The sequence below is a fragment of the Lolium rigidum genome, chromosome 6 (genome assembly GCF_022539505.1).
Source record: "Lolium rigidum isolate FL_2022 chromosome 6, APGP_CSIRO_Lrig_0.1, whole genome shotgun sequence".
Classification (NCBI taxonomy): Eukaryota; Viridiplantae; Streptophyta; class Magnoliopsida; order Poales; family Poaceae; genus Lolium; species Lolium rigidum.
Genome location: NC_061513.1, coordinates 343,374,504 through 343,383,468, shown reverse-complemented (window position 1 = coordinate 343,383,468; position 8,965 = coordinate 343,374,504). Strand labels below are relative to the sequence as shown.

At 45.5% G+C, this 8,965-nt stretch overlaps 1 long non-coding RNA gene across 2 annotated transcripts; it reads right to left on the bottom strand.

Annotated features, from left to right (window-relative positions):
• Positions 1-4,406: 4,406 nt before the first annotated feature.
• On the bottom strand, positions 4,407-7,317 carry LOC124667009. Of its 2 annotated transcripts, XR_006991128.1 has the most exons (3): positions 7,122-7,317; positions 4,933-5,149; positions 4,407-4,837 (listed from the first exon to the last, which is right to left on the bottom strand). It is a non-coding gene; the product is annotated as an uncharacterized LOC124667009 (long non-coding RNA). The 2 variants fall into 2 exon arrangements; XR_006991127.1 differs by having other exon boundaries at positions 4,933-7,317.
• Positions 7,318-8,965: the final 1,648 nt, after the last annotated feature.

Here is an 8,965-nt window from a genome sequence, read left to right as displayed (position 1 = left end):
GCGAGCGCTGAGCGAAGCAATAGCGTTGGGCCGATCCTCGGCCGCCGTCCGATCGTCCTGCAAAGTCTCTCGCGTGTTGATGTAGCCGACCTTTTACGACCGTCCAGCGAGGTTGCCGGCGCTTTTGTGTTGCCAATGGTCGCCGTGCCCACGTGGATGCTTACGTGGCAAATGAGAGAACTGCTCTCAGAGAGATCAGAGCTCGTACCAGACAAGGGAGGAATCGTTTTGATATCCAACGTGAACCAAATGTGACCGGTCTTGTCCAGGTACAGGGCTGCGGAATTTGTTCAAGAATCCAAGTCACTGGGGCTCGAAAATAGGAGCACAAATCACGGCACACACACACTAGTGACGGCACATACGCACTGATGAGGACACCTGGGCCCTCTCAGCTCACCAGTGAAATATGTGAGATCGACGTTGGTATTCTACTTGGACTTTGACCTGACTTTGATCCCTTCAACCAAAGTTCCCAGCGATCCATTTCTCTCCCTTTCCGTCAAGAAACCGGAAAGGATTTGGTTACCCAATCAAATGCTGCGGTATCAAGAATTCTCAGCCTTCTTCAATAAACAAGCTTATCGTGCAAAAATCCTAGTCGGTTGAATTTAGGTTGTTTGGTTAGTCCAACCTAAACCATACATGTTTACTCCTAAAGCTTAGCATTAGAGTATTTGTAGGGATTAGTGGAGATGATACCCTAGAGTAATGGGTGAAACCCCTACCTTCACCCAATTTTCACAAAATCTCATCCCAAATTCACTAGGTAACGGTCGAGTATTGATAATTCAAAAAAAATACACTAAAATTTGAAGAAAGCGGAGATAAGCGGCCATTAAACCTGCTCAATACTCTAGTACCAAACATGCTTTTATAAATAACTGGAAATTTGGGATTTGGTGGAGATTATCTCAACTAATCCCCACAAATACTCTAGTGACAAACAAGGCCTAATCCGTGCCGTGCTCTCCCTCCGCTATAACCCCGCTTCCCAAGTCATTTGACCCAAACTTTCACTTCCTCCTCCTTTAAACTTTCATAAATATGATCAACTTTGCATTAAAATATAGGAGAGAAATCTGTTTACACTTTTATTCTTTTCCATAAATTACTCCATTTAGCATATGTTCATCTAGATTACCCTATTTGGTCGAAGCTTTTTATTCCTGTTAAGATGCTGGGAGCATTTTGTCATGGTCCCTCATGTACATGTATGTGTTCCTCATCATATTTTGTCTTATTCTTTTTCCCGCACCAGAGCCAGCTCACTTACCCTAACGTTTTTCAAGTCTTCCGACGATTTTAACAATAGTCACCACGCCATGTCGATGTTCACGTGGTTGGGATAAAAAGGACAAATCAGAAACTACACCAAAAGAAACCCATTCTAGTATTCGACTACCCACACCATTTTCTAAACATAGACAGGTAATCTATCCGTCTTAAATTAGTTTAACGCAGATCTGACCTGGACATGCATTTGTCGATCTAGATGTGTTTCAGTGGGTAGGTTCGCATGTTTTGAAAGAAAGAAAAACAGTGTTAGCTAATTTGTGACGAGGGAGTATTTCCCAAGTCGAGCTAATTGGTGGAAGTTCTTATTTACTCCTTTTACTAGCTAAGATGATGTTGGGAGCATTCTGTCACGCATACGTCGTGGCCCCTCGTGTACATGTACACGTTCCCCATCACACATTGTCTAGTTATTTTTCCTCGCCAGAGCCTGTTCACTGTTTTGTTTATTCAAGTTTTCCAATGATATTGCCAATAGTCACCACGCCATGTCGACGTTCACGTGGCTGGGACGAAAAAACACAAATCAGAAACTACTCTAAAGGAGACCAGAGCTCGTACCAGACAAGGCAAGAATCGTCTGATATCCAACGTGCACCACTGATGTGTCCTGTCCAGTGTCCAGGTGCAGGGCCAGGTGCGAAAAATTATCAAGAATCCAAGTCACTGGAGCTCGATAGAGATCACATATGCGCTGACGGGGACACATGGGTCCCCCAGCTCGGCCGGCCAGTGTGATCGACGTCGGCGTTTTTCGTTGACTTTGACCCGACTTTCTGCGATGCCTCTCCCTTTCGGCCTAGAACTGGAAGCAGCCTGTGTGTGTGCTCGCGTATTGGCCAAGCAAATCTTTCTTCAACCGGGCGAAGACGTGATGGATTTTGCCCTTTGGGCGATTGGATGAGTCGTCCCTTTCGGCTGTGATGAAACAGTGGAATAATATAGTACGTATGTTCTATTCTAGTAGTGCAGCTCGGACTGGGAGCAGAACTTGCTTGTTTCGGGCTTGTGATTGGCCACTTGTTGTGGGTTGCGGCTGATCCCCTTTGTTTCTTTTATGCTGCTCCTACTTGTACTTGTCTAAAAGTACTCCTAGTTGCTTGTTAAGTATACTTTTCTAATCTTTGACTACTTCTCAATTCAATTTTTTATTATGCTTAGGGTGTTTTGTACTTTTTGTTAACTTCTATACTAGTACATATACTAAAATAGGAAGACATGGAGTACCAAACCAAAATCAATAGATCCATCATAAGACATATTTCAACAAACATATCATTCTCGCTTTCACATCTTTCAACAAAATCAATTGTCGGCTTCCTCAAAAAATCATTCTCGCTTTGACATCTTTCAACAAAATCAATAGTCGGCTTCCTCAAAAAAATCATTCTCGCTTTGACATCTTTCAACAAAATATGTTCAGTTCTTCACGCTTTTTCTTATACAGGATGAGAGAACCTCTTGGCTTCTAAATCATTATACTCCCTCCGATTCATATTACTTAATGCTAATTAGATATATGTAGACATATTTTAGTTGTAGATACATCTATTTTAGCATCAAATAATATGGATCGGAGGGAATACTAAAAATATAACATTTTTGGTGAGTGTGGTGATATGGAGGTTGAGCTCCGGGGTAGCCTTCTTTAAAAAAATGAATTTTTTATTTAAATTTTTATTTTAAAAAAATATTTTTCACATATGCATACGTATATTTTCTATGAAACTGTTTTTTTTTGTAGAATGTGATGTTGTATTCTTTTCCTACGAAAAAACAAAACATGTGGTTCTAAATAGGAAGAAACTCGAATTGTGTCTTCAAGTTTGACTTTTTTGTGTGTAGGTTGCATGACTTGCAGATCAAATGATAATCGATGAAACTTCAAATTACACACTCCCTCTTATCTATAAAAAGTGTCGGGGCTTCAGCTAAAATTTGGACGAAAATGGACTAAAGCTCTAACACTTATTATGGATTGGAGGGAGTAGTATACATCTATATGCACTTTATTTTTACAGTTCTTTGAAGTGCAAAAATATAGGTTTGATTTTCCAAAAAACTTTCTGAAAGAAGGGCGTCCAATAGCCAGAGCACTACTAGAAGGTTTTGCATTTTGGCTCATTTTGGGACATTCTACAAAGTATAAATGGCGGATGAAACAAAGATAGAATGTCATGCTCTCTTGAATCTTATGAGCTGTGTTATGGTGATTGGGAGGTACTACCCAGTACTACCCAGTACTAGCGCCAGAATTTATTATAGCCGTCCAATCTAGCCATTTAATTTTGTATTTTAATTTAATGTTCTAAGGTATTGTGGTAACTTCGTATGGCAACTGCCCCACATCGCACGACCTGTAGCTCCATCTGCCATTCCCCTGATCCTCTCGACCTCTCCTCTGCTTCCTGGGCGATCCCTGCCGCCGCCGATCACTGCGGCCGCGGAGCACCTGCAGCCGTTCCCCTGCCGCCGCCGATCACTGCGTCCGCGGAGCACCTGCAGCCGTTCCCCTTCCGCTGCGGCAACCCATCTGCGGAGCCCCTGCAGCGACGGCGCCCACGGCCGGACACCTCTGCGCGCGGACCAGTGGCCTGCGACGGAGGTGTATTCGGAGCACCATTAGCCGCCCCTGCCGCCGCCGAACAACTTCTGCTGCGGCACTCCTTCTGCGGAACCCCTGCAGCGCCGGCGCCAACGGCCGGATACATCTGTCGCGCGTGCTGACCACCGGCCTGCGACGGAGGCAGATTCGTAGGCCTCGTGGACGCACACTTCGGCAGGTGAAACCCCGCGCCGGCGTCGCCCCTGCACCCACCGCCACCTCCGCGCCGGTGGTCTCTACCTGACAGTGAAGAGCACCTCAATCACATCTAAGGTACACATTCCACCCATATCTGCTCGATTCTTGAGTAACAGTAACCCAATTGTTTTCCAGTTGAAAGTGATTGGTATGTACTGAATGATACTGAGTGCCTCCGTTCTCCTCAAAGTAAATGGAATAGCTAGTTTTGAAAATGATTCTATCCCTGCAAGTGCAAAAATAGAAATTTCACAAGAACTTCGTAAGTCAGAGTTACAACTTTGACAAGAATAGGAGGCACAAAAGGGAAGCGACACAGTTGCTTGATTTAAACATGAAGGCAGCAGTGCAACATAGTTGACAGTACTCGGGTAGTTTTTCGTGTTATCTGTCCCGTAACAACACCAGAAGTAATCATACTTGTTCCCCAACCATGATAGCTCATCGCTTTAGACCATCCAGGGGCCTGTGGTAGCATGTAAATCATCACACCAGGATTCGTTCCTCTGTGGATCCTTACCACACCATTTATCAGCGCCCTTTCATAGACAATGTAGTTCTGCACATACGTCCTAGGGACTGAAACGATGGATGCCCAAGTCTGTAGTGAAGTAACATAAACTCATCGGTTGTAGAAATACTCATTGCGCTAAGAGCCAATGGAGTAAGTTCATTGTCAAGGTAGTAGAGACCATCACGTTCAGTTCCAGTCCCAAGAACTCTCCCTGACTTCAGGTCCTGGAATACACAGAAGGCAGGCTCAAACACAGCTCTGCAATTCAGAGATTTTGTGATGGAACTGACAGATAACAAACTCACGATAACAAACTCACGGGGAAATTTGGGACATGCGAAACTGGACTTAAAGATAGGGATGAAGTACACCTAACAATCCCACAGCCCATGATAGGAGCTGAAGATCCATCAGCTATCCTGACCCTATCCTTCCCGACCGAGGTGCGTATGATAAGAATCTCCTTGGTGAACCTGTCATGTGATTTGTAGCACCTGAGTCGATAATCCAGGGGGCTGATAAATAATTCTCACTTCCTGCACATAGTGAAAGAGAAATGTCATAAAAAAATTCATTTTCGATGAGGTATGCCTCTTGCATTGCTTCTCGTTGAACTATTCCAACCGGTGGCATGTTGCCTGATCGCGGATTTTGCAGGTTATTCATGCATATGCCGACATTAGTAATATAGAGACTGATACTACATCAGTTCTATACCCCAAAGATACCAGGAAGCTGTTACAATCATACGGGGGTACTGCTCGGGCACATGGTCCCAGCGAAAGCAATTGGCTTGCTCGTATAGCAAAAAAATGTGTGGGACGCCGAACGGTATGTGTGTTTCCTGACTTTCCTACTTCACAGACTTTCTTATTTCATAATCACAAACTACATGCAACATTTCATCTAGTCGGTCCCATCAAACTTTATTTTATTTGCATATCGAAATGCTTGCCTATACTGAGACTGCGCTAATTTTGCGGCAGGTTCGAATCCCGTTCAATGTAAACAATATGCACTGGCATCTACTTGTGTTGAATTTCGACAAAGAAGAGATTCAAGTCCTCAACTCTCTTGCGGGTCATACACTCTGAAATACATGTTGTATTGGGACGGGGAAAAGATGACCGATGATTTCACACAGGTGAGTGGAACACTAATTTTATTTTCTACCCTTTACTTACTATGCCTACGTCGCCGTGCTAACATATGCGTTGCTAGCACATTCAGGCACAAATTCATATTTTCAACTGGAAAATATGTACAAGCCTTCTACGTTCAGATTGTAACACGCTTCGACTAGAATCCTATGAGAAACCTATACTGGTTAGTCCGACACAACTGTCTTTTCAATTCAGCAAAATCTTCCATGTTTGCACAGTACAACTAACATACCGGTTTCTGCTCTACAGAAGAAGGCCTACAAAGCTAGAATGGCAAAGCTTGACAAAGGCAATGCTGCAGACGGCGACATCCAGGTAATCAGCAATCCAAATGCTGCCAGCAAAAAGGAAGAAAGCCCTCCAAATGATGCCAGCATAAAGGAAGAAAGCCCTCCAAATGATGCCAGCAAAAAGGAAATCAGCCCTCCAAGGCCAATTGGCAGCCAAAAGCGGAAACGTGGGCGTCCAAGGAAGATTGAAACTCTTAAATCTACTAATCCTGTAAAGGATCAATATAAATTAGCCACAGATGCTGTCACTGGGCTTGCGGAGGGAAGAGCACGCAGGAAATTAAATCCTGGGCCCCAACAGGTGAGCCCATACAAGGAACTATGAAACTCACAGGGAGTGGCTGTCAAGGGTAGTTTCAGATGAGCTGCTCTTATAGCATGTCACAATTTAGACACAGTCATGTCCTTCAATCTATGGCTATACTTAAGTTCTGCCATTTTCTCATATTGCTGGTAAACTTGTAATTTTAAGTTCGAACCAATCTGGAGAGTTGTTACATTTTAATGTAAGCCATTTGTTTGGCTTGACTATTCTACATGAGTACTCAATGCTGCAGTGTTGTTGGTGTGTTATTCAAAATTATCCTCGAATCTCGAGTTAAGCTTGTCATCAACCATTATGAGCTTTGGTGAAGACCCATAAGCATATCCCAATGAGCAATATACGATTACAGTGCTATATTGTATGTTTACTGCTCAGCTGCTCATTATCAGCCTTAAAACCATCGTTTAACATCCTAAAGAACAAGTTCTATAATGAAGTGGAATGTCAAAAATTAAAGAGAAACATATGCCATGCATGTCCAATAAATCAATAGATACCATTGATACACTTAGCCTAATTGTTTACTGCTAAAACTTATTCATAAAGTAGTCAATGGCAATCAAGAGGTAGTAGGATCAATTCATGCTTAACCAAGGCTTTACAGTGGTTCTATTCTTAAAGCAATTGGCATTCAGAGTACTACTGAATGTCAGCAAATGAGTTTGAAACTATATGAATCATCCCTACTGAATCTATAATTCTAGATACATGATAAATCAACAAACACTACCTCAATCCAGAACGTTGATCCATTGGCCAAGCAGTACATTTGCAACTCGGAGACGGAACCCAAAAAAAGTGCTGCACTGGACCGGACGCACCTGATCATCATGTTCAATGCCTCCAGTACCTCCGACACATCGCGCCGGCATCACACGGCGTGCCGGCCACCTGCAGCTTCGACACGGCACTTGGCGGCTACCACCGGCTCCACCTCCTCTGCCTAGGCCAGCGCCGCACCGGGACGCCTCAGAGAGGTGCTCTGCCTCCGACATGTAGCGCCGATGTCTAGTCGTCCGGCGGCCCCGAACAGACGCGGCTTCTACGGCACGCCCGGTGGCTACAGCCGGCTCCACCTCATCTGCCTCGCCCCGGCGGTCCATGGGGGGTAAATTGGAGGTCGCTCCACGCCTCACGGACGGAGAACGTCGTCCTGGGAACAAATAACGTGCGGCACGGCACAAGGTGAGGCTGCCGGCCAGCACTGTGCCGGAGTGGCAGCCGGAGAGGGACTGCCAGCAAGGGGATTTTCGGCAGGGGCTAGAGGATAGCGGTGGTGACCGCTTGCGGCGGCGACGAAGTGCTACGCCGGCGGGGAGGGGGGCGAGGCTGCCGGCGAGCACGGTGCCGGAGTGGCAGCCGGAGAGGGACTGCCGGAAAGGGGATTTTTGGCAGGGGCTAGAGGATGGCGGTGGTGACCGATTGCGGCGGAGACGAAGTGCTACGCCGGCGGGGAGGGGGGCGAGGCTGCTGGCCAGCATGGTGCCGGAGTGGCAGCCGGAGACGGACTGCCGGCAAGGGGATTTTAGGCAGGGGCTAGAGGATGGCGGTGGTGACCGAGCACGGCGGCGACGAAGAGCTACGCCGGCGGGGAGGGGGTAGCGTTGGGTGGGGAGAAGAGGGCGTAGGCGCCAGGGCGGCGCGGAGGGGACATGGTGGTGGCGGCGACATGTCTCCACGGGATGGAGACTGAAGTCAGAGAGATGGGAGATGGCATTGAAGAAATTACCTAACTACCCTTCTATCAAATTAATTTAAATCAATAATTCCAGTACTTTCATGTACTTACCGCTACTTACTTTCCAGTACTTTTTAGTACTACTCTTTTTTTCCACCGTCAGATTAAGTAGCTTGAACGGCTCCTAAATTCCCCAACCATTGTAAAAGTTGTAGAATCTTATATGATTGAGTTTTGCAGAACATTAATTTGTATCACCATGTAGGCAAAATAAAAGATATCTTCGAGAGGTTTTACTCGATGAATTTATTTCATAAATGTAGTGCATCGTGATCCTTATATTCCTTAAGGTTAAAACCATTTGGGATACCACCCAGCGACGACCCTACTGAAACAATTCTTACATATTCCAATTTTTCAAAATCCTTATGAAAATCTTTGATCGACGCGTCCTCAAAACGTTCACTTTCGTCCTTAATGGTCGGATTTCTTGTAGGTAGTAGCATAAACATGCCATGTGCTGCGTCCAAAAACAGGCTGAAACAAAATTAGCAACGAAAGTGTTCACGTTGTCGAGCTGCCTAACTCCAACGGAATCCTCGAATTCATGTCCATGCCATGTCACAATCTCAATATCTAAGCTCAAGGTTTGGTATGACCATCATGGGCACGGCAGTTGCCTGAGTTGCTTCGGCCACGAGGCTATGAGGCGTGAGCTCCTTAATATGTGGATCCCCCTGATATCAACAGACGGCGACCGTGCGGAGTAGCCGTTAGGCCAGCTTAAATTGTGACGGGTCAAACTCAAACGTCTGACCTGTGGAGTACGTACGTGCCGGAGAGGGTACACTGTCGCACGCAAGACCGGGTGGACGCCTGGCAGCCAAGTGAAAATT